At 38.0% G+C, this 26,143-nt stretch overlaps 1 pseudogene; it reads left to right on the forward strand.

The window, feature by feature from the left end:
• The first annotated feature begins 450 nt into the window (after window positions 1-450).
• Window positions 451-25,318, forward strand: LOC116880677 (annotated as a pseudogene).
• The last annotated feature ends 825 nt before the right edge of the window (window positions 25,319-26,143 follow it).

Below are 26,143 nucleotides of genomic sequence, written 5' to 3' on the forward strand. Positions count from 1 at the left end.
AATCTCCTCCCAGAGCCCCCCCTCCAAATGCTATCACACTGGGGATTAGGTTTCAGTATTTCATTATTAGGTTTAGGTGGGGTAGGCACATAAACACTCAGACTATAGCAGCTCTATTCCCTGAGAATCTCCTCTCTCTACCCTCCCCACTACTGGCCTCTGTTAAATTCCACCAGACATGAATACATAACTCTGTAAGTTTTCTAGCTGTAACATTTCCAGGAGCCAAAATGTGATCTTTGATCACTGGTAGATGACAGCCTAATCAGATTCATTAATGGGAAAGTTTGAATTTTGTACCTGTATAGTGAGACTTGATTAGCAACTATGAAGAAGAGCAATTAGAATCTTTTTCTCTATGTCAAATTAAACTGAAGTGATTAGGAACGGGTCAAAATCTACTATCAGCATGGTTCAGTTCTCAACCACAGGTTAGCAGAGGTAGAAGTCATGGGAAAACTTCCCAAGATCCAGAGTAGCACCACTCGGCGGGGAAGAGAACCAAAAAGAGAGGCAGTAACAGTGTCTTATGGACAGGTTTGGAGCTCAAAGCTTGTTGCCCTTTGCTTTCTCTTGAGGTGTTCTTGGGGTGGGTAGATAAAGACAGGCATGGTCAATAAGTAGTTGCTGAAGCTTCAGCCTAGAAGGTCTGTGATAGTGACTTTGGCAGTAGGTAGGCCACTGGTTGCTCTGGGGAGTCTGCCTTGCTCCAAAGCATATGTACCTTTTCCTAGACTACACTGTGGGAAAATACTTCAGAAAAGTACATCCTAGGTACTGAGGGCTTGGAGGCAACTGGTTCCTTATTCAATGGGTGATATAGTTCTTTGGTTTTCATAAACATTATTAAACCTCTCAGACTATGGACTATTGCTAATAGTTATAGAATATTGTTGATAACTTTCAACTTTAATCTAAATTCTAGATGGCATCATTATCATTTACTGAATGTTTCCTATGTGACAAGCAGGGTTCTAAATTCTTTCAATGTATCAACTCGGTTCATTCTGATACAGAGCCTGTGAAGTTAGGACTGTTTTTTATCCCCATTTATTCCACAAGCTTTAGAACTGAAGTAAAGACATTCTACAACTTGCTTATGGCCACAGGGCTAGCAAGCAGCTGACTAGCATAACCTCCAGGCAAAATCTCCAGAGCTTCCTATCTCAGCTCTATTTCCTCCCTAAGGGCAGCATCTTAGTATTCATATTCAGCTCGTCCCATCGGGTATAGAGGTATCCACTCCATCTCACAGAAGCTGGTTAGCATGCATATTTTACCTTTCAAGTCAGGGAATAGAGCCTCTTCCTACCACCCAGTGCGTGTTCAGAGGATATCCTCAATGGTTGCTAAAGCTCAGCCTGTGGATGGCTCTTTCCACAGTAACTGGGTAAATTACTTTGTGAATAAGGAGAAGTTCTTACTCAAAAGGTGACATTGGCTAACTAGCTAGGACTGTGCTACAATAGGACCTCTAAACATTTGAACAGTCACAACAGCAGCAATTCTTATTGGTCACTTGCCATTACCTCCTAAGGCAACATCCCATTCTTGGAACTCTCTTAGCTTGCAGGCTGCTGGCACTTAGATTCCTTCTTCCTCCTGCCTTTCTTCCATTCCTTTCTAAGCAATCCTCACTTCTGCTTTCTTCATGGGTTTGTTTCCCTATTTCTTTTCTTTTCACTGACCTGGATATCTGGTCTGGAATGTCTGTGATCTCCAATTTAAAATTCTTCCAAAAATAATTTCAGTAAAAAACCTGATTTCCCCTCTTTTTAGGTAGAGAGAATTCCTCTTTAGAAACACAGTATCTGGGGGCTGCCTGGGTGGCTCAGTGGGTTAGGCCTCTGCCTTTGGCTCAGGTCATGATCTCAGGGTCCTGGGATCAAGTCCCGCATCGGTCTCTCTGCTGGGCAGGGAGCCTGCTTCCTCCTCTCTCTCTCTCTACTTGTGATCTCTCTCAGTCAAATAAATAAAATCTTAAAAAAAAGAAAAGAAAAGAAAAGAAAAGAAACACAATATCTGGTTCTCATTCCCTGGATCTGAGGGCAAAGTTTCCAAATCCATTAAGGGGAAGGTTGCCTTGCCCATTACCCCAAATAATGAATATATGGACTGCAACTGAGGTTTTATATGTAAAAATAGGTTAAATATTTTTGTTTTGTTATAACTGGTTGATAGAAAGTTATACAGAATCTTAAACTCCTTTACATCTCTTAATAGGGTATTATCAAAGAAGTTCAAATCGTCCTTATTCTACTATACTCTAAGAAAAAATATGGTGAAGAAATTTAAGACATGCCATCCCAGAATATGCCACTTGGCATACTGATTATTCTAGCTAAAGTCACTTGAAAATCTAGTGTAAGAAGGATGTTCTGGCCTCCCCTTTCCTTCCTGAAAACAGGAGATGAAATTCCCATGTGAAAGATGCCCTCCCAGTAGGAAAGAGACATTCTTACCATTAGAGATAGGAATCTAGATGAAGAGGAATTTGTACAAACAGACCTTGTTAAAATAACTCTTGTTTTCCTCCAGTCTTCCCATATATTTTAGTTAATTTTCTACAAGGGCCACTCTTTGTTCTATCTGGTATATAAGCACTTAGGCCTAGCCACTTCTTTGGATCTTTATTTTTCTTGTAAAGACTCTCGTATACATATAAAAACCACTAAGTAAAATTTGTATGTTTTTGTATGTTTTTCTTCTGTTTAATTCTAAGTCCCAGCTAAAGACCCTAACAAGGTCTAGAAAAGAAAATTTTCCTCCCCCAACACTGGAACATACCTGGGTGGTAGAAAATAAGTTTAATCAGATGGTTTGGGATTCAAATCTTGATTCTAACAGCTGAGATTTATAGCTCTTGAATAAGTAACCTGAAGTTTTCTAAGTGTCTACTTACAACACTGATTATGATTATGTGGTGGGGACTGTTGGGGTTGGAAAGCAGGAGGATACTTTCTCCTTCCTCTAAGAAATCCTTCCAGTGAAAGGAGCTTTATTAGCATATGGCTTCTCCTGCCCTAAGCACCGTTCTAGGGAAGGAGTGGTTTATGATGGGTAAATTGAAGCGAGGAACTGGGCATGCTTAAGTCAAGCCATCCTTCTGTCCAATCCCACTCCTTTGACTGTGGGTCAATCTGACTAATTCTATGGCTCAACAATACCTAGCCATGTCCTCTCGCATAGCCTTTGTCAGTAATGAGGTGATAATTCAATCTCTTTCTGTCTTCACTGTTTGCTTTTTTTTTTTTTTTTAAAGATTTTATTTTATTGAGAGAGAGTATGAGCGGTGGGGAGGCAGAGGGAGAGGGAGAAGCAGACTCCCTACTGAGCAGGGAACTAAATGCAGGGCTGGATCCCAGGACCCTGAGATCATGACCTGACCCACAGGCAGATGCTTGACTGACTGAGCTACTCAGGCATCCCTTAACTATTTGCTTTTTAATGGGCTCTGATCCTTGGCCAGGAAAGGGGGAAATATTTATGGGGTCTCTAAAATTCTAAGAGAGATAATATACTTATAAGTGACCATTTTTAAAAAGTGTTTTACAAATGTTAGTTCTCTTTCTCTCTGCCTTTCCGTTGACTATTTTTTTTTTCTATAGGAAGTTTTACTATCAGTGATTCCTGACCTATATCTAAACCAGTCTGTTCTACCACAGACTGTTTCCTCTTATTCAGTTTTCAGAGGAAATAAATTGTTGATGGAAGGAAAACAGCTGGTTGCAATTTCTTTGAAGTCTTTTAATCAGAAAATTCCCTGGTTTATTTTATTTGGCTTCTTACTAGGGCATGGCTGTTTAGATTAAACATTTAAATATCTTTCTTAAAACTTCTCCCAACGATTTACAACCCAAAGAGTGTGAACTTATAAACTAGACTGTTAGTGGAGATGAAAGGTAAACCTTAAATATAACTAAATTAAAGATCCTCCAATGTATTTAAACTGAGTCATTATATAACTTAGGAAACTAGAAATATTTGTCCTAGGGGACCATTGTACTAATGATATATTTCTGCATTTGAATATACTACATTAAAGGAGGGAGCAAGTGAATAGGTTATTACTGTATCACTGGGAATTTTGTTTCCAGAATTTTTCACATTTTTGTGACTTATACTGCTTTGGTTTAAGTTTTTGTCTTAAATGCTTATCACTTTTATAATATTTATTCAAGCATAGTCTGACTTTCTCTGTTTAGGTCAAGAGAAGTGATAGGAGAAGCCCTACAATTGAGAATTTGATTCCTTATTTGGATTTATCAAGCTGACCATAGCTGCTCACATTTACTGCAACTATTAGTACCCAGTTTACTTTTGGCAGATACAAACTCATTGAGAAAAGAGCAGAAAAAAATGAAGTCACAGAGGGACACCAAGTGCTAAAAATTAATATGTTCTAATGTTCTCTTCTTCCATTTACTTTTAGTTCTCCAGCCTATTCTCCATAGTTCACAAAGTGATTTTTCTAAACATTAATCTGTTTATTTCATTCTGGCATAAAACTCTTTAGTGACTTCCTGTCTCCCACAGGGTCAAGTTCCAGTTTGTGAGCTTTGCATACAAAACTATGCAGGGACTGACCTCTCATCAGCACACTCTTTCCAAACTCTAGATTATCAAAGTATTTATACTTCCCAGTGTTAGTTGTGAAGAAGGCAAACATCATTGGTTCCTTTAGTTAGCAGGATTTTATGGTGAAGATGTGTGGGAAAGTATGGGAAGTCTCATAGTCTCTTATCCAGCCTTATGGGGAACAGGGACTGTTGACCCAGACCAGCCCAGCTCACTCAATAGCAATCCAATTGTCAGCTCCTCAGAAAAGGGCAGTGAGACCTCTCTTCTAGGGTCTATCATCTGGTCTCAGTTGCTCTATGCTTTTCTTTCCACCTGCTTTTTCTTCCTGCTCTTTTTCTGGCTTCCTCTGCTAGGGTCTCTTTGTGTTGCTCCATCATTGTCTGCACATGAGCAGCAGAAAAAGCAATGAAGGAGTCATAACTGGGCATCCTTTCCTGAGCAACTTGGACAAGGGCCTTCTGCAAAAGATCTCTGGATGTGATTACTCTATAATGGGACTCAAAAGAAGGGGTTGATTTCCCTTCCAAGGAACTCATGATCAGGTACTGAGTCATGGGCATCCTTATAGACAGTCTGTTAGGGTTCACATGAGGATGTCTCTGTGACTAACACAGATAGCCAGTCCCTCCTTCTCTTCCACTGAGTCTGAGATGAATAGGACAGCTCCAAAAACCTTTACCCAGAACTCTTAGCTTTACAAATGAGCAGGAGTAGGGATTAGGTTGAGTTGTTTCAGCCCCTCCAGGGGACATTGGGGATGTGGGGAATTGAACTTCTTGGGCCTTTCAGATGCTGATTCACAGGTGACTGTGATCCCCACAATCCTTGGTACCTGGATGAGGTGAAACAGATAATAGTTTACGGTTTTAGTCTCACTGAGACCTTTGCCCAGGGCTTGACTATGTATGGTTACTTTTGGGTCCCTATAAATCTCCATTGTTATGGCTGATACTACCTAATGTATTATTGGTTTAGATATATTATTTATGTGCACTTAGGTTCACCTTCACCTCCAACCTCTAATGGGAATTACTTCAATTAGGGCTATATTAGTGGGGCATGTAGAAGATCCTATACCCACCTGACTACCAGCGCCTGATGCCATTGTCTCCCCAAAACAGTATCAGCTGCCAGGGGGAGAAGAAGAAATAATGACCCTGTCGCCATGCTTAAGAAAGCCTAAGTGAAACTATTTCTCCATTTGAATGTCCCATCTGGCCTGTGTGCAAGACCTTGGGAGCTAGAGAATCATCACTGAGGGGGCTCGATACTACAGCACTGCCCTTGGCACTGGTGAGCTGGTATTGTGACTCCCTGTAGGCTATAGCTCAAGCCAAGGGAACTTGGTATGTGGCAGCTGATATCTAAAATGCATTTCTCAGCATCACTTTCCATCTAGATCAATTTGCCTTTATTGGAAGAGTTGTAATATACCTTTAATGTCCTTCCACAAGGCTCTTAAATTCCTTGGCTACCCCAATGAACAGGTATACTGTGATATGGAAAAAGTCCCACTCCCTGAGGGAGCACTGAACTTCCACTATATTGGCCTCCTGATGAGTCCAGACAAGGGCACTGGATACCCTGAGATCACACTGAAACACATGCACAACATAGCTGAGCCATTAACACTGAAAAAGTACAAGGACCTAGTATACTCAAGTAAAATTCCTGAGGATGATCTGGGAAGGGGTACCATACTTCATTCCAGAGAAGACAGTTTTGGCCATCTCTGCCCCGACAAATATGAAAGGGTCCTAGTTATCGGAGGTTCTAGTTGACTATTGAAGCTCTTACACAGCCCACAAGAGGTCTTGATGACACGTCTCTAGATCATGTTGGGCCTCTTGTTCAGTCCAAAGGGTTCTGCCTGAATTTGACTGCATTTGACCCTTTTTAGGTGGTTGGCCTAAACATTTCAGTATGTTCCACTGACTCAGGCCACACTTTCTGGTCTTGTAAGGTGACATATTTTTTCTGTTTGGGTACCTTGAGACCACTGCTTTTTATAATGGTTCTGGAATTTGGCCCACGGTACATATCAGTGCCAACAGTGGGGCATATGATGGACTCTTTTTTTAAAAGATTTTACCTATTTATTTGACAGAGATCACAAGTAGGCAGAGAGGCAAGCAGAGAGAGAGGGGGAAGCAGGCTTCCCATTGAGGGAGAGCCCGATGTGGGGCTCAATCCCAGGACCCTGGGATCATGACCCAATCCGAAGACGGAGGCTTTAACCCACTGAGCCACCCAGGCACCCCTATGATGGACTCTTTATGCTGCATAAAACTCCCAAGCTATAAGGGTGGTTGAGCATTATAATGGATAATTAACGGACAGGCTTAAGTGTCTGATGGATAGGGACTAGATAGCCCCTGCCAGGATTATATAACTCAAGCAAGCATTGCATGTTTAAACAGGCTGTGCATCCCCTTTATTCAACTGTACATTTGTATTTTATAATTTGATAACTCAGTCTCCATTGGGACCCTCTCAGGGCCTTCTACCTCCTTCAATTCTTTCTTGAAAGATCAGGATGGCTATTAAACAACAAGGGGTGGAAGTCAGTAACCTTATTCATTTATTTCCCAGGTGCAGAGAATGTTTTTTATTTGTTTGTTTGTTTCCTACATACCTAAAAAAATAATGAGGTCTTGAGTTTAATATTTTCTTTAAAGTACCCCTGCCCTTGGCTCCAGGTAGCCCCATGAGATGAAAAACAGTTTATAAAATAGAAATTGTTACCAAACCAAGAGAGAATCCAATCCAGAAGATTTAGATTCACTACCCTGAGGGTTGGATCAAGAACACTATCCTTGCCTATGGTAAAGGGCAGATTGCCTACATCAGAGCTGATAGGGAGAAGTCCTCTCAGCTGATAGGATATTAATTCTTTAGGATCCAAAATATCCCAGGGCAGGGAAGGAGATGGATACATAACCTCTCTTCTCTCTTTCTCTTTCTCAAGGTAGCCTGTATGACTCCTGCTTCACCAAATTCATTGATATGCCTGTCATAAGCATTTGCCACCAATCTGAATTTGGTGAACTATTATTGGATATGTAACCTCTCACCTGATCTTACAGATAAACATCTGGTTGCTGTACTGCTAAATACTGCAAGTGGACATTTCTCTGTGGATCTTTCTGGTACTTTAAATACTCAACTGTATTAAACTAGACTTGATGCATTGTTGCAATTGGATTCTGACACTGCATGAGTGAAATGACTTTCTAAATGTCAACTCTCTCCCATTAAAGTTGGGGGAAACTGGAACATCTGTAGGAAAGTGTGCCAAATTTACTGTCAGGGGTATTTTAGTATGATGATGGTGTCCTCTTCCCCTATGTTCTTCTCCACCATTACTCTGGGGAGTCACCAGGTAGCATTTTTTACTCTGCTCCTGTGTATACTCTGGGTAATTATTCCCACTGTCTGAGCCATCCAATTAGAAATGTTATACATAGCTTTTTCTTCATTTTGATGATTTTAGCTGTTATTTCTTTATTTTCTATTTCATTTTTTTCCATTCTTATCTTTATTATTTCCTGCCATCTGCTTGGTTTGAGTTTAGTTTTTTTTATTATTAGTTTTTTTTAATTTTTTATAGTTTTTTAGTTTTTTTATATTTTTAAATTTTTATTAACATATAATGTATAATTTGCTTCGGGGGTACAGGTCTGTGAATCATCAGGCTTACACATTTCACAGCACTCACCATAGCACATACCATTCCCAATGTCCATAACCCCACCACCCTCTCCCTACCCCCCTCCCTCTGGCAACCCTCAGTTTGTTTTGTGAGATTGAGAGTCTTATGGTTTTTCTCCCTCCCAATCCCATCTTGTTTCACTTTTTCCTTCCCTACCCCCAAAAGCCCCCCGCCCTGCCTCTCAAATTCCTCCTATCAGAGAGATCATATGATAATTGTCTTTCTCTGATTAACTTATTTCACTTAGCATAATACCCTCTAGTACCATCCACATTGTTGTTAATAGCAATATTTCATTTCTTTTGATGGCTGCATAGTATTCCATTGTATATGTATACCACATCTTCTTTATCCATTCATCTGTTGATGGACATCTAGGTTCCTTCCATAGTTTGGCTATTGTGGACATTGCTGCTATAAACATTTGGGCGCACATGCCTCTTCAGATCACTACATTTGTATTTTTAGGATAAATACCCAGTAGTGCAATTGCTGGGTAGTAGGGTAGCTCTATTTTCAACTTTTTGTGTCCATACTGTTTTCCAGAATGGTTGCACCAGCTTGCATTCCCACCAACAGTGTAGGAGGGTTCCCCTTTCTCCGCATCCTTGCCAACATCTGTCATTTCCTGACTTGTCAGCCAGAAATATTCTTAACATATCAAAACATCATGATATATATGAAATAAAAAAACATAGACAGTACATCTGCAATTCACATGGCCTTCTAAATTCCCAGATAACTTTGCAGCTTTTCATAGCCTACTATAGATATCGCATTCCTCAGCTTTTCCTTTTGATTTTTTTTTTTGGTCAGCCTCTTTGTTGCCTCAACTGTTATTTCCACCTTATTCAGCTATGATGTTAGACAATTGCTTGTGATTATTGTCAGTAAAGGCCCTGGAGAAAGCCTGTTTGCAGTGAACAAGCTCTCAGTTATGTCACATAGAGATGAATCCTGCAAGTGAGGGCTTCTAGGGAGCTACCAGAAAAGTCCAATAATGACAACTTTCTGGGAATTGGGATATTTTAGGAGCTCCAAACCTATACTTCCCTCTCCAATGGCTGCTAAGTTTATGGTTTTTTCAGCTACCATATATTGTGAGGCTGTGATTTTCATGGTTACTGGGAAACTGGAGAGAGAAGAATAAGAATAGGGTGAGTTAAAATGCTATAATGTTTGCTGTGCTTTCTTCCTTTTCCCCGAATATTCAGTCTTCTCCCCTGAATAAATTCTCCTAATGTTGTTGCAAGCTTCCAGTTAATTTCTAGGGTTCTGAAAATTTTGATTTAAAAAAAAATTCTATTCTACTTTAAAAATATTTTATTTATTTATTTGACAAAGAGAGAGAGAGCACAAGCAGGCAGAGCAGCAGGCAGAGGGGGTGGGGAGGGGTGGGGGAAGCAGAGTCCCCGCCAAGCAGAGAGCCCGATGTGAGGCTCGATCCCAGGACTTTGAGATCATGACCTGAGCCGAAGGCAGAGGCTTAACCCACTGAGACACCCAGGCACCCCTTCTATTCTCACTGCTTTTAGGGAGGAACAGATTTTTTGAGACTCTATACTTGGCCATTTTGGGAGTGCTGTTCATCAGATTTTTAAAAAAAGATTTTATTTATTTGAGAGAAAGAGAATGAGAGCTAGCAAGCATGAGAGGGGAAGGTCAGAGGAAGAAGCAGACCCTCCCTCATGCTGAGCAGGGAGCCCAATGTGGTACTCAATCCTGGGACTCCAGGATCATGACCTCAGCTGAAGGCGGTTGCTCAACCAACTGAGCCATCCAGGTGCCCCGAGGTTTTTTTTTTTTTCCCCCATAGTCTGAATGTGTTCTTTTTAGAGCTATCACATCTTTCAGATGATGATATAGGGAAAGAAGGACGGCTTTCCCCCTGCAGTTTACATATTGTTTACATACTGTTGAATTGACCATTTCCAGGAATTACTCTGAACTCTATGATAACTTATATCAAGTTTGAAACTGGACCTACTCTTGGCAAGTTCACAAGGTAATAGGCATGAGGTGATCTATTTTTACTCCAGTGCAACATGCATAGCTTTTCTTCAATTTTCGCTCCTAAAGATAAAAAATAGCCAGCCTCATAAAGCAGTACTTCCTGATTCTTCAGTGGGAGATGGAACCCCCTTTCAATACCACAGTTCTCTGATTTACTTTCCCTACATAATATGCATTTTACCAGCCTTTAAGAGATAACTTAGTTTCCAACTCAAATGAGGGACTCAAATGGTGAATATATAAAGTAAGGTGAATAAAAAGGTGGGAAGTACCAACGAAAGTAAGAGGAGCAAAACACATTGAGATAATTTAGATTTCTGTGATGTCTCTTAAGTCATGCTCTTTAGATCATTGCTTATTACAGTATGTTTAAGGCTAATTAAGTCTATATAAAATCACTCTCTCTCTTAACCTAGGATATAATTTATTCTTTCCAAATAGAAGTCTAGAATACTTTCAAAAGTGAACCAATCCAAATGCCAAATTATTGCATTAGCCGAATTTGAATTAAAACTTCTCTAGGTAACCACATTGTGGAATTGCCAATGAAAGCAGCAGGAAGTGCCAAGCTCTTTAAGAGGATCTCAGGCATATTTAGACTTGCTTGGCATTGGTATTTGTTCCTAATCACTCCAGGAAGTGTTGTGGTGGAAAATAAATCTGAAAAGAAGTGTGCCAGAAAAGCCAAGGGAACCTCTGGGAACAATCAAAACACAGGCTAAGCCTTATGGTTCCTGATATACCTTCAGGACACTGTGTGCTGCTTCTCTGAGCTATCATTTCACAAAAGAAGAGGCCTGCTTTCTTTTACTTCAGCTTTTATGTTGGTTTGAATCCATAGATTATCTCTCACAGCATTTAAAATGCCTCATGTGCAATGCCTACAAGGGAGTGATTATCACTGTGTTATTCTGATCTGTGCAGTGTCAAAGGAAAATTTCTCTAATTTTGGTAGAAGTCCCATGTTTGGGCTTGATGAAGGACATATACACAATGATTTTAAGGGTGAACAAAGAGCAGTTAGTGATAAACTAGTCATATAGCTGTTAGGCCTCTAAATTTTTCCCTGAAAAATTGCCTTGAAGTTTAAACAAATCCTTTAAAATTTATTCTAGAAAAGCTGTTATGATATCAAATAAATCATTTTATTTTATTTAGTATGACTGACAGTCCCATAGGCTTTTTTTTTTTTTTACTTTTGTTTACAAAATTCATTATTTAAAAGCTATGATTATCTTGGTATCTATACACTAATAATGGCTGCTGAGTAGCAGAATGAAATAAGTCAGTCATACTTGGTTTAAAATATCATTCTACCTCTCCTTCTTATGACTCCTTAAACAAATTTCTTAACTATCTGAGCCTTAATTTTTCTTCTTACAATGTAGTTAAGTACTAAATTATATTAAATGAAATTGTTTGTGAATGTATTAGCTCTTTCCTGGCACAGAGTGGGCACTTTATAAAAGTTATTTGGAATTTGAATCTAATCTCTATTGGTCATCCATCCTCACCTCCATGCATCATTTAAATAGCAGTGGAAATCTTATTCTGAATCACCTTTGTAATCACAGGGTTACAAAATGACCTTACTTGTCACCAGTTATGTTTAGGAAGCATACTTCTTCCTCCAGCCCTTTAAAAAAGGAAGAAGAGTAGAAACGAGCATATGCCCAATATATGCTAAGTTTTATGGTTAGGAAGATAAATATTTGTTGGTATCTAACTGGTATTGTTGACAAGTTCCTGGATCATGGTAGGTTATTCCACATATAGTCTACCTGAGTGGCCAAGGGTCAGGATCCTTGTTGATGGTGGAGGAACCTCATATCCATAGGCTTCATATTTCTATATAGAAGGAGTTCCATGAGAATAAAACTCGTGTTTTATCCTCCCCTCATCCTTAGTGCACCTAAGGTAAGGAGATTGGTAAGCTTGGAAAGATTAGCAAGGTTGGAAAGAAGAATTTTGCATGTTTAATCTAATTCTCCCCCCACCTCCACCACTTCCCAATTTGCCTGCAGAAAGCATACATTCTGCCATGACCTTCCATTCCAGACTCTGCCCTTGTTGGGGAGGTCTGCAGGCTTTAGCATGTCCTATGCCAGGATGGTAACTCTACTTAATTTGGGAATCTAGTATTAGGAAACTCAAGATTACTGAATACCCAAACCACATCTCCCAATAAAATTGGTGTTTTGTTTTCTTCCTTCCTTCTATCACATGATCATTACTGAAGTTGGAAGGGAAAAATTGATTTCATTTATTAGCTTTCTAAAACTCCAGTATACATTTGACCCCCAAACTGCTGATGTGCTAACCTCTATCTGTATAATAGCAGAATCTCAATCTATCACTCTCAATACATTGCTCAGTTATCTCCATACATTTCTAAGCTGGTGCTCAAAATGTCCATATTCTAGATGTATTTGTCACTTGGTGACAGTCTTTGTATTCTTATGTTCTAGCTCAAAAATATATAGAATTACTGCCTGAGAAGGCTCACTTGCCACTTTACATGATGAAAACACTAGTTTACTCTAAGAAAAATATCTGCAGTGGTTCTTAAGCTATAGCCCTTTAGCTGCCAGAGTATTGTAAGGTTTTGGGCAGTACTGGGAAGAATGACCTCTTCAATTTTATGTCTCAACATTTAAAAAATTGAAGTCTCAAAGAACCTCTTCTTGCGTCCAATAATTTACAGACTCTTTTATACAAAAGAGTTTAACCATTTTTGGACCCCACCCCACTAATCATAGGGGTTTAAACATAGAACAAAAGTTCTTTTTGGAGCAAACATGATAGTATCTTTGCCATCCTTCTTTCTTAGTATTAGACTTCAACCACAAACTCCATCCTATTCTACTTACAAAAAAGGAACTTCCTATGTATAATACTGCACAGGGATACCTGAGAAGTAGGTGTTGGATTGAGGGTTGATGGATGCTGGTCTGGTGATGTAACATAGGAGCTCCATTTTAGCTAACCATAGATGATGTTGTTTTTGTTATTTGTTTTCACTGTTCCTCTAAATACTATTGGATATTTACTACTATTATTGAAGACAGGTTGTATTTGTATCTCTATAACCTGAAGTATGTTTTTATTTATGGATACAAAGATGTGTAATATTATGTACCATTTCTTAGCCAAGAGCACTTCCGTGAAAATTATCCTATGAAAATTATAATGTTTATTTCATGAAATGGTAGCTGGTTAGAGAGCCACAAAACATGTCTTTGCTCTCCTATTTAGGTGCAGGTGTTTGGACGCAGCCCAAGCCTCAGATTTTGTGATCCAAAAAGAATTAGACCTAAAATTGCCTCTTCTTTTTCCCTTAGGCTGACTTTATTTAATTCATGAAATTGGTCTCTTGTGAGTCTGAGAACTTGTTTTAAGGTGGGGTGTGTATGCACATGGGAGTTAAGAATGAGATATATGAGTAGAGCTGTGAAGAGATAGAGTGACCTAAATGTCTGGAAAGTAGTTTCTATGCTTGAGTTTCTTATTGCCATGAAAAATAGATAAAATTGTCAGTACAAATTAACCTTGCGCAACCTTCAGCTACATATGAATTAAGTAATTTTCAAGTAAAATGAAAAACTCAAGAGATAAAAATCTCATACTAAAGCATGCCAACTTTTAGCTCAAAGTATTCTTTTACAATTGCTTGCATGTTTTACATTAGAAATATCCTAGAAAAAATTACTAGAAATTAAAAAAAATACAGAAATATGTTCTTTACCATGGATATACATGCAGTGTTATGAGTCTAACGTTTATTTAGCTCCCCACAACCCTCTGTTTTTTTTTTTTTTTTGTTTTGTTTTGTTTTGTTTTTTTTTAAGCCTAGAATTTCAGTAGGGACAATGAAAAGCCCTTATAAATAAAAGTCAGTATCTACAGTCATGAAAAAGGAGGAGAAGGCAAATACTAGTTGATAATTAGGGTTTTGAGGTGATTCTCCAATATGATGTCATAAAGCAACTTAGAAATATATGGACACACCATTGGTGTTTTTACAGCTGGTGTTTGAACTAGTAAATATTAAGTAAGTCCCTATTATGAGCAAGTTACTCTGCTGAGCACTATGGCAGATGCAAAGATGCCAAAATGTAGTCAATGTCTTTAAGATCACAATCTAGAACAGGTAGTCATAAGTGAACCATTGAATTAAGAGATGCATGTAAGTTGTATTCTATTATATTATAGGTTTATGAGTTACTTCAAAGTTGCACATTAGTAATTGACAAATGAGTAGTAAAACTAGCAAGTGCTTAAGAGGAGATGTAAGTGAGAAAGACAATACTGCCTTCTGGAGTAAGTGAAGGTAATTCTAATAAGAGCCAACACTATTCAGTACTTACAATTTGTTGGGCAATGTTCTAAGGACTTTGCATATATTAACTCATTTTACACAAATTATAACCTCTATCATTTCATTTTGCATATGAAGAAATTGAGGCCAAGAGGTTGAGTAACTTGCCTAAGGTAGTGGGGGAAACAGAATTTGAACTATGCTCTATCATTCCACATGCTATGCCCTTTATAGTTCTGAATGAGGGATTTTGTTCACTAATCCTTCATATTCATGTGACCTGGATACATATAAGTACTTTGCTTTTAAAACAACTATGAGTATGAAATACATGGGACAAATAATATGTTATCTAAGTTGGTTTTAAATGTATGTTTCTTTTCAAATCCATGGGTGACCAGAGTTGTTTGATCATTTATGACTATTGTTCCATTCTTTTCCCCTTTTTTATAGTTAAGAGGTACTGGGGAGGAAAGTGCTTGAGTAATCTCTTGGTTTGGATAATTAGACCTTAGGCATATCTCAACAACAAAAGACAATCACTAAATTGTTAAACTTAGTACAAGACATACTTTGCCTTTCCTGAGATGGAGGGAGAAGAAAATGAGAAGAAAGAGGAGGTCAGTGAAAAGCAAGAGAAATTAGCAGGTTGGGAGACTAGATGAGTGCTGGCAAGAGAAGGGATGAAGTCAAGACCTCCAAATTCAACTCCTGTCAGAGAAATTTTGAGAAAAATGGTATCTGAAAAATAAATTTTAAAATTGGAGCTATGCCATACTCTTTGAATCTTTTGAAATCTGTAATCTCTATTTCTTATAATGATCAGTGTGAATATGATTTTGAAAAAGGTAATATTTGTTTTAATTTTTTTGAAACCAGTAAAATGTATGAGTTCACAATTTTGTTGACACAGTGAAACACTGAGACAGCACATGTAGAAGTAGAAGATAAAGGTAGAAAGGGATCATGGGGATATTTAATGCTTCTACAAGCTGTAGGAATTTTAAGTCCAAGTCATTCACTCTAGAAGGGCAGGGAATTGTGAGTTCAAGTCATTCAATCTAGAAGGACAGGGAACAATAATTTCAACTGATGCAGCACAATTAAAAGAGATTATCTGGGCACCTGGGTGGCTCAGTGGGTTAAATGTCTGCCTTTGATTCAAGTCATCATCTTGGTATCAGTTGGGCTCCCTGCTCAGCAGAGACCCTGCTTCTCCCTCTCCCTCTGTTCCTTCCTCTGCTTATGCTCTCTCACTCTTTGTCAAATAAACGAATAAAATCTTTTTTTAAAAAAGAGATTATAAATTTAAGTTTGTTAACAATTTTCTTTTCAGTTACAATTTTTAGACCATGAAGTTCCCTACTTTGCTTGAGAATAATATAGTTTTCCTCATAAACCTCTTTCAAATTGCCATGACCTTCAGCCATCTTATGATTACACTCAAATTCTTTTTAAAAGGTCTTTTTTACTTGACTATAGTAGAGATGTTATTGATTTACAGTTACAGGCAACCTAGATCTATCCTTACTGTGACTATGAATGTGGTATTTTAATCCCAGACACCCTTTCTTTCTCTCTCTCTCTCTTTTTTTTTTTTTTTTGGTAACACCAGTCAGAACCTCTGCTTTAGCATTCGTCATATGAATGCTAAAATTGTTCTCATTTTTTAATGAATTCCGTGGAGGCTGAATTGATCACTTTCATGTTTAAGCTTTCCTTTCTCTATCAAAAAATTTTTTCATAGGTCTAGTCAGAATTGCCAAGTGTCTTTTCAGGCTCCATTAGTATGTCTCTTCATTATTATTTATTTATTTATTATTTATTTATTTTCTTTTTCAAGTTTTTATTTAAATTCTAGTTAGTTGACATCTAGTGTAATATTAGTTTCAAGAGTAGAATTTAGTGATTCATCAGCTTACATATAATAGCTGGTGTTCATCATAACCAGTGCCCTCCTTAAGACCCATCACCTGTTTAGCTAATCCCCCACCCACCTCCCTCTGTCAACCCTCAGTTTATTCTCTATTGTTAAGAGTCCCTTTGGGTTTGTTTCCCTCTCTCTCTCTCTTTTTCCCCTCTTCCCATATGTTCATCTGTTTTGTTTCTTAAATTCCACATATGAGTGAAATCATATGGTGTTTGTCTTTCTCTGGCTGACCTTTTCACTGAGCATAACATGCTCTAGCTCTATCCACATCATTGCAATGGCAAGATTTCATTCTTTTGATGGCTGAGTAGTATTCCATTGCACGTGTGTGAGTGTGTGTGTGTGTGTGTGTGTGTGTGTACCACATCTTTATCCACTCATCAGTTAATGGACACTTGGACTCTTTCCATAGTTTAGCTATTGTTGGTAATGCTCTTATTTTTATTTTTTAAAAAAGATTTATTTATTTATTTATTTATTGGACAGACAGAGACCACAGATAGGCAGAGAGGCAGGCAGAGAGAGAGGAAGGGAAGCAGGTTCCCTGCTGAGCAGAGAGCCCCATGCAAGCTTGATCCCAGGACCCTGGGATCATGACCTGAGCAGAAGGCAGAGGCTTTAGCCCATTGAGCCACCCAGGTGTCCTGGTAACTCTCTTAATTTTAAATCGTGAATCTTCTTTATGGTTCTCACCCAAGAGAAGGGAGTTCTAAGCAGCCTCATTTCTTACTTTCTCACATATTCAATGCAGTTGTGGTCAGGAGGAAAAAGCTTTGTACTGAGATTTGAGGCATAGATTCAGGTTCTGGCTTCAGTTTCTGCTCTCCAAAATATAGTCTGAACTCCTATTCTGGTGAGGATTAAACAAAATAGCTTGGGACAGCACTGTAAATTATAAATGACTATAGAAATTATAGAAATTATTTTAAAAGAAGAAGAAAATTATTTCAGCCAAAAATGTTCTGGATTGAAACAAATAAGCTTTCTCTTTTTCCTCCCTCTTTACCTCCCTCTTTTAATTGAAAAATGAATACTGGGGGAAATCTTAGCTCCTTGGTAAATTGACCTGGGGAGCAGTTTTTCATCCTTTGCCTCTTATGAGAAAGCTTAGAATCTTTGAATTTTTACTGATATGATTGAAAAAAATAGGGTTGCAAAATGAGGTGGTGTTGAATTCCAAAAAAGCATGAGAAAGCACAGCAGAAGATAACTGAACTTTGCTGGAGTTAACAGCTCACAGTAATTTTTTACTCTTTCCTTACTTTTTGAGATGTATATAAAATGTCATTTTACATAAATTAATGTGAATTATATTTATTTAGAAAAGCTATGCTGTTCTAGTTATAAGAATTTATCTGTCAGGAAATGTATATATATGTTTTGGAAATTGGATGTTAATAACTGCCATTAGTCATAGAAATATTAGTGCATGTGATATAACTTTTATATATGTGTATAATCTTTGAAGTTCACAGAATTAAAAAAATTAATTTTTCTTTACACATTTAGGAATCTTCTGGCATCTTTAACTGTTCTGTGAAGTCTGCTACAATATATTGTAAGTAAAGTGATTTTCTACTTTTGGGGGGAGAATATTTTGCTTTGCATGTGCCACATACATCATCTTCATGCTTTCCAGTTTCAGATAGAAAGGGTAAATGTCACATAATTTTAAAGTAGATACAAAGACAACCCTCAATTATTCATAGCAATGAAGAGAAGTAATACGGGATGTTGTGGCAAGTGCAGGTTTAGATATGTTGAATCCATTTGTTCTCTTTATGAAATCTTTCTTAATGGGGACATAATTTCAAGAAGTGCTTATATAGAACCTTTTTTTTTTTTTTTAAAGATTTTATTTATTTATTTGAGAGAGAGAGAGAGAGAGCATGAGAGGGGAGAAGGTCAGAGGGAGAAGCAGACTCCCTGTGGAGTTGGGAGCCCGATGTGGGTCTTGATTCTGGGACTCCAGGATCATGACCTGAGCTGAAGGCAGTCGCTTAACCAACTGAGCCACCCAGGTGCCCCTTATATAGCACCTTTAAAGTTATTTAAAATAAGTCAACAAAAGTAGATGTAACAATTATATGAATAAATATTTAAGTTTTAGGTATGAAAAATATACTTGTCACTATGCAAAATGTATAGCAACACTATTCCTAACTACTGACTTTGCAGTTGAGGAATAAAAAGGTTGAAGGGAGATGGCAGAATGTGGTAGGATGCATTTGTGCTTTAGGTAATATTTTATTTCATTTTTTTTTTTCACTTTGTGGATCTTTGAGCCCAGGTTTCTTTTTCTCTAGCATAAAAGGGAAAATATTTAGACATATGGGTCACAAAAGCCATTTATGCTCAAAATATCTCCTCAACTCCATGATCAAAATACCTCTGGCATTACGAGTTTCTGGAAAAACCCAGAGTGTATTTTTCTGATTAGACCTGGGACAGTGTCCCAGTGGTCCTGTCATCCTTCGCTCCACCTGGCTTAGGCACTTTCTCTGTACAGTGTGTGCAGTACTGTTTGGCTGCTGCTTCATTACTAAGTAGTGTCAGTTGCACTGCAGGGGGCCTGGACCCACGGAATACCATCTGAGTGGAGTTTTCCACTCGATGTTTGGTTTGGCCTCGTCCACGTGATGTCTTGCCAGACCTGTGAACTCCTGTCTGAATTCACTCATTCCTGGATGGGAAATAATCCTCATGCTGTTGTCAGAGAACCCTGATCTTTCACTGTAAACCTGGTGGGATGTCTGCTGGCCAGACCAAAGTATCAGGAAGCCAGACTTTTCTCTATGAAGGACGTGTCTGTAGTGGATGGTACTTGTTCTAGTGAAAGAATTTAGAGTTGTGGTGTTGGCCAGGTTTATCCACTTAAAAAAATTGAGAATCTCATAAATGTAGCACTGAAAACCCTCCATTTAAAATAATGGAGGCAATGACTGTTCCAGGTCCTCTGCCAAGGTAAAACAACGTATGGTACAGGATGTTATCTTAGAAACAGAATTTTGTGTTTAGGTCTACAGTCTTAGAAAGTTAGCAAAGTGTTATATTATAAAGCAAACATGGCACATGGGCAGCTGTGCCAAGGGTGTGGTGATCCCGTTCCAGGCATCACACTGAAGCTTTATCCAACTCTCTTGCACCTGTGAGGTTGAATTGGTTTTTTATTTTATTCCTGTGTCAGGATCTACCCCCGTCACCCTTTTTTTGGATGTACTGTGTCTATGGCAAATGAAGTCCATAAATTAAATAAGTAGATATTTATTTCCTTAACTAACATGGTACTGGGCATATAATTTATCGTTGTTTAAAGTTAAGTACACAGATCATATTGTACAACTCCATAAATTTTCACAGAGTGAACATACTCATATTACTACTACTCATGACAAGAAATAAAACAATTTTCAGTACCCCAGGAGCTCCTCCTGTGTCCTTCACAGTCACTACCCTCTCCTCTACTCCATAAATATTTTCCGTCCAGTCTTTTGAACTTTATAGAGATGGAATCATATAGTACAATGTTTTGGGGAGACCAGTTTTGTTTAAAATTAAGTTTATTTGATATACCCATTTTATTGTAAATAGCAGCAGTTTTAAATTTTTCATTATAGATAGCCTTCTGTTGTATGTGTATAGCAAAATTATTGATTTATTCTACGCTGAGTGGATATTTGGGTGATTCCCAGTTTTGACTATTATAACTAATGCTGCTGTGATTATGTATGCATAGTTTTTAATGAACATTTACATGCATTTCTGTTAGGTATTGAATTAAAGTAGAATTTCTGGGTCATAGGATGTGTATTTTACAATAACAAAGGATATTACTGAAGTTTTCCGAGTGGTTGTGTCAGACTGTGCTTCAATAAGCTATATATGAGAACTCCAGTTTCTCTTGGTCATACATATGTCTTACTATTGTCAACCTTTCTAATTTTAGCTATTCATACTTGTGAAGTGATATCTTGTTGCATTTCTCTCATTAGAAATTAATGCATCGCCCTGTTTGCAGCACACAAAAAAATACGTTTGTAGTTGCAACATCCAAATTATGTTTGGATAATACATAATTATCGATATTAATACATACTTATCCATAATCTATCCATAATTATCCAATTATGTATCTATTAATACATAATTATCCATAATTATAATTATGTAATTATGTAATACATAATTATGTAATACATATAATACATATAATATATGATATATAAACAATATATAATATATAATAATGTAATACATATAATATGTATAATATAATACATATAATGTTATCCATATTAATATTATGGATAATATTATGGATATATATATAATATCCATATTGATGGATATAATATATAATTATATATATATTAATTTAATGTGGTTGTGTGCTTTTTCATATCTTTAATGATAATTTTTATGTGCCTCATACCCTTTTTAATGATTCTTCAAGTTTTCTCTGGGTTTATCTTTTTCTTATTGATTTATGTGTTCTCAGATTATGTGGAATGAAATCCTTTGTTGATTATGTGTTCTTTTATTTTTCCTTTTGTCATAATGATGTGTTTTGATTAAGAGATGATTAATTTGTTTGTGTGTATCCATCGTGCTTAAGAAATCTTCCTGTATTTCAAAGTCATGAATGCTATTTGAGCTTATAGAAGCTTTACTTTTTTTATCTTTTACATCTTTATTTCTCTACTTTAAAAATTTCCTTTTTTTGTTTTTCAGCAGTTTTGCTATGTTTTTGTTTGTTTTATTTTGTGTTTATCTTGCTTGGATTTCATGGAGGTTCTTAAATTTGTGGATTGATGTCTGTTTTTGTAATATTGTTAGGCAACATCATATAAGATTTTGCCTCACTATCTCCTCTCCTTTTAGGTCTTCAGTAATTTGTCCAATAGATCTTTCATATACCTTTATTTTTCATCTTTTCCTCTCTCTGTTCTTTAGTCTGCATGTTTTAAATTGAACTAACTTCCATTTCTAATTCTCTTATCTCCTGTTTAATGTCTATAAATTTCTTAATTTTGGTAATTGTCTTTTTCAGTTTAGAATTTTTGATTGGTTTCGGTTTCCGGTCAGTTTCTCCATTTTCCCATCTATTTTCTGAAATCATTAATCACAGTTATTTTGAAGAACAGTTATAGTGTGAGAACCCTGAAGATTGCATCACCTTGAATCTGTTTCTTTTTTTTAAATTTTTTTCTTGTTTTCTGGGCATCTCACTCTCTCTTCTCGCATGCTTAATAATTATAAAAAATTAAATGTCAGGTAGCATATATGAAAAATCATAGAGATAAATTTATGAAGTTCTACTTGATGTTGTCTTTGTCCAGAGAGAATTTAATATTAATTTACTCTGCACTTAGAGCAGGAACAGATGACCTTTACCTGGTCTTGAATTGAACTGGTCAACACTGGATTTTTATGAGAGCTTTGCCCTTAATTCTAAAGTCTGGCCCTTTCAGAGTCCTTTTGGAGGTCTGGGCCTTTTATCAGGGGCTGTCAGATTTGCCAGCCTCTGAACTTCAGTTTTTATCTCCTTACTGTCATTAGACTGTTCAATACTCAATTCAGGTTTTTAGCATTTGGCCATTATTTCTGCTTTGCCTCTTTCTCCTGCCCTTCTTGTAGCCTAACATATCTTGAAAGGAAAAACACTACAATATTTACCTCCCTTCTCTCCAGAATCTTGGATAGTCAAATTATTCTATTTTCAAACACTTTTTTTCTTTCCCCAGCTATTCTATTTATCTCAGATTAATCCTGTAGGAATTTTGCTCTGCAGCAAGCCGCTCCACCAACACCAGGAGCAGGAAATCCTGTAGGCTTTATCTTTGAGAGGCGTCTACTAGGTTTATTTTTGTATTCCCAGTGACTTCTACAATCCTCAATACATGAATATGCTCAGAAATTTCTTCAATGAATAAAACTACGCAAGAGAAACAAAAACAGGCCCATTTTAAGGGGACATTTTTGGCTTAATGAAATAGCTAAGAGTTAGTCAAGATTCTTTAAAGCCTAGTCTAATTCCAACATATTTCATAGAATCTTTCTTCACAACTCGAGTTCTCTTTTATCTTCCCCCACCCTGGTAAAACATTTGGAACCCATTCTACAATTTATCTCCTAGTCTTATATTGTCTTAATAGTATGTTTGATGTTATAAAGCAGGCAAATATGTCTGTGATATTAACATTAGGTAAGCTCTACAAGACAGGCTCTGTTACATTTCTGCTACATCCTGGTGCTAAAGATACTGATGTGATAATTCTTTGAAATGTAAGACAGTCAAAATGGAAGTGCTACATTCTACACTTGAGGGATTCATATAATATATATTGCAGTATATATTTTTTAAGTGAAAATTTCAAATGTGGAGGCGCCTGGGTGGCTCAGTCTGTTAAGTCTCTGACTTTGGCTCAGGTCATGATCTCCGAGTCCTGGGATTGAGCCCCATGTCTGGCTCCCTGCTCAGTGGGAAGTCTGCTTCTTCCTCTCCCTCTGCTCCTCCTCCTGCTCATTCTTTAAAAAAAAAAAAATTCAAATGTGTACATTTAGTAGATTTTGTATAGGTTTTGATGTGTAGATTTTTTGGGGTAGATTTTGTAGATTATTTCTGTAGTGCATGAAGAGCACTATGTTTTTGAGTTAGTGTCCCGATGCTCTATTGGTGTCATTCACATTTGCCACCATGACATGATTATAGGAGGACAGAATCATTATTGTTGTAAGGAGATCTGTTTACTGTGTGCTTAATATGTGATAGATGGCATGACAATTATTTTATAGGAATTATCTCATTTAATCTTCATTATAACCCAATTCAAAGTTATGATTTTTATTCCAGTTTTTAGGTAAGGGAACTGAGGCAGAAAAAAGTTAAATCACTTTCCCAAGGTTACAGAGCTAGCAAGTGGAAAAGTGCTTGGATCGTGCTTGTGGTAGTATAAGGCCCTAACAAAGTATGTTACACTATTCTACTTTCCATTGAAAATCCTCCAGTCCCTTGTCCTGGTAATGAAGGGGAAACAGAGAGAGAGGTATGATTCAATTTATTTTCTCATTGCCTCAGTACAGTAACAGTGAAGAGGAGGGGAAGGAATGCTTATTTTGAAGTTTTCTTTCATCTTAGGGATATATAATTATCTGTAGGAAAGACGCTTTACAATAAGCATGAAGATTTGGTTCAACAATTTGTTTCTCTCATATCCTGAGTTCTTTTGTTTCTTCATTTTTTGCTGGAAAACTGTTATACTCAGGAAATTTATAACATAATGCTGAAAGTGCCAAGGAAGAATGGTAAAAGAATCAAATGGGAGGGGGTGCCTGGGTGGCTCAGTTAAGCCTCTGATGCTTGATTTCAGTTTGGGTCATGATCTCAGGGCCCTGAGATTGAGCCCTGTGTTGGGCTCTGTACTCCAGTCTGGGGGAGACTCTCTCCCTTTGCTTCTCCCCACATTCTCTCTCTCTCAAATCAGTAAATAAATATATTAAAAAAAGAATCAAGTGGGGTAAAGATGTCAGTGACAGACTAAAACATTATGCTTCTTTAGTTGAGAAGAATAAAAGTTGAGTGGATGTCTTTAAAGTCTAGAAAATTACAGTTTTTTTAAATTAAAAACAGTATTTGAAAGAAAAATGTTGGTGATATTTGAAGTGTTTAAAAGAGGGAAAAATCATGGGTTTTCATTAGGAAGAATTGAGAACCAGTTAACCAGATTGAAGTGATAGAGAAGTCTGTATTCACAGAAATTCAAAATTAGAAAAGTGAAGATTGTGATGGGTTCTGCTTTTATTGGATTGATTATAATAGTGGAGGAGCATCTCTGTTTCAGAATTATGGAGATAAATAATGTCCTGAGGATAATTTCTCCATCTTCCAGGAGCGAGATCCCGCCAACATCAAATGGGGTGATCTGGTGCTGAGTATGTTGTGGAGTCCACTGGGGTCTTCACCACCGTGGAGAAGGCTGGGGCTCACTTGAAGGGTGGGGCCAAGAGGGTCATCATCTCCGCTTCTTCTGCTGATGCCCCCATGTTCGTGATGGGTGTGAACCATGAGAAGTATGACAACTCCCTCAAGATTGTCAACAATGCCTCCTGTACCACCAACTGCTTGGCTCCTCTGGCCAAGGTCATCCATGACAACTTCAGCATTGTGCAGGGACTCATGACCACCATCCATGCCATCACTGCCACCCAGAAGACTGTGGACGGCCCCTCTGGGAAGCTGTGGTATGATGGCCGAGGGGCTGCCCAGAACATCATCCCTGCTTCCACTGGTGCGGCCAAGGCTGTATGCAAGGTCATCCCTGAGCTGAATGGGAAGATCACTGGCATGGCCTTCCATGTCCCCACCCCCAACATGTCTGTTGTGGATCTGACCTGCCGCCTGGAGAAAGCTGCCAAATATGATGACATAAGAAGGTGGTGAAGCAGGCATCAGAGGGCCCCCTTAGGGCATCCTGGGGTACACTGAGGACCAGGTTGTCTCCTGCGACTTCAACAGTGACACCCACTCCTCTACCTTCGATGCTGGGGCTGGCATTGCTCTCAATGACCACTTTGTCAAGCTCATTTCCTGGTATGACAATGAATTTGGCTACAGCAACAGGGTGGTGGACCTTATGGTCCACATGGCCTCCAAGGAGTAAGAGCCCCCTGAACCACCAGCCCCAGCCAGAGCAAGAGGAAGAGAGAGGCCCTCAGCTGCTGGGGAATTCCTGTCCCAACTTATCTCCCAAAACACTGAGAATCTCCCATCCTCCACTATTTCCATCCCAGACCCCCTGAAGAAGGGGAGGGGCTTGGGGAGCCGTACCTTGTCATGTACCATCAATAAAATATACTGTACCCAAAAAAAACCCCAAAAAACCCCAAAAAACAAAACAAAACAAAACAAAACAAACCTTACAAACAGATACAGTTATTATACACATAATTTGGATGTTGCAACTAGAAACGTATATTTTCTGTGCTGCATGCAAACAGGGTGATGCATACTTCCATGCAGCTGCTGGTTATAAAGTGTAGGCATTTCAGGAGCATGGATTTGTTTTTTTTTTTTTTGCATTTTTTAAAAAAAAATTTCTTTTCAGCATAACAGAATTCATTGTTTTTGCACCACACCCAATGCTCCATGCAATATGTGCCCTCCTTAATACCCTCTACCTGGCTCCCCGAACCTCTCACCCCCCGCCCCTTCAAAACCCTCAGATTGTTTTTCAGAGTCCATAGTCTCTCATGGTTCATCTCCCCTTCCAATTTTCCTCGACTCCCATCTCCTCTCCATCTCCCTATGTCCTCCATGTTATTTGTTATGTTCCGCAAATAAGTGAAACCATATGATACTTGACTCTCTCTGTTTGACTTATTTCACTCAGCATAATCTCTTCCAGTCCCATCCATGTTGCTACAAAAGTTGGGTATTCATCCTTTCTGATGGAGGCATAATACTCCATAGTGTATATGGACCACATCTTCCTTATCCATTCGTCCGTTGAAGTGCATCTTGGTTCTTTCCACAGTTTGGTGACCGTGGCCATTGCTGCTATAAACATTGGGGTACAGATGGCCCTTCTTT

The sequence above is a fragment of the Lontra canadensis genome, unplaced genomic scaffold, assembly GCF_010015895.1.
Source record: "Lontra canadensis isolate GAN:19392208 unplaced genomic scaffold, GSC_riverotter_1.0 scaffold67, whole genome shotgun sequence".
NCBI lineage: Eukaryota > Metazoa > Chordata > Mammalia > Carnivora > Mustelidae > Lontra > Lontra canadensis.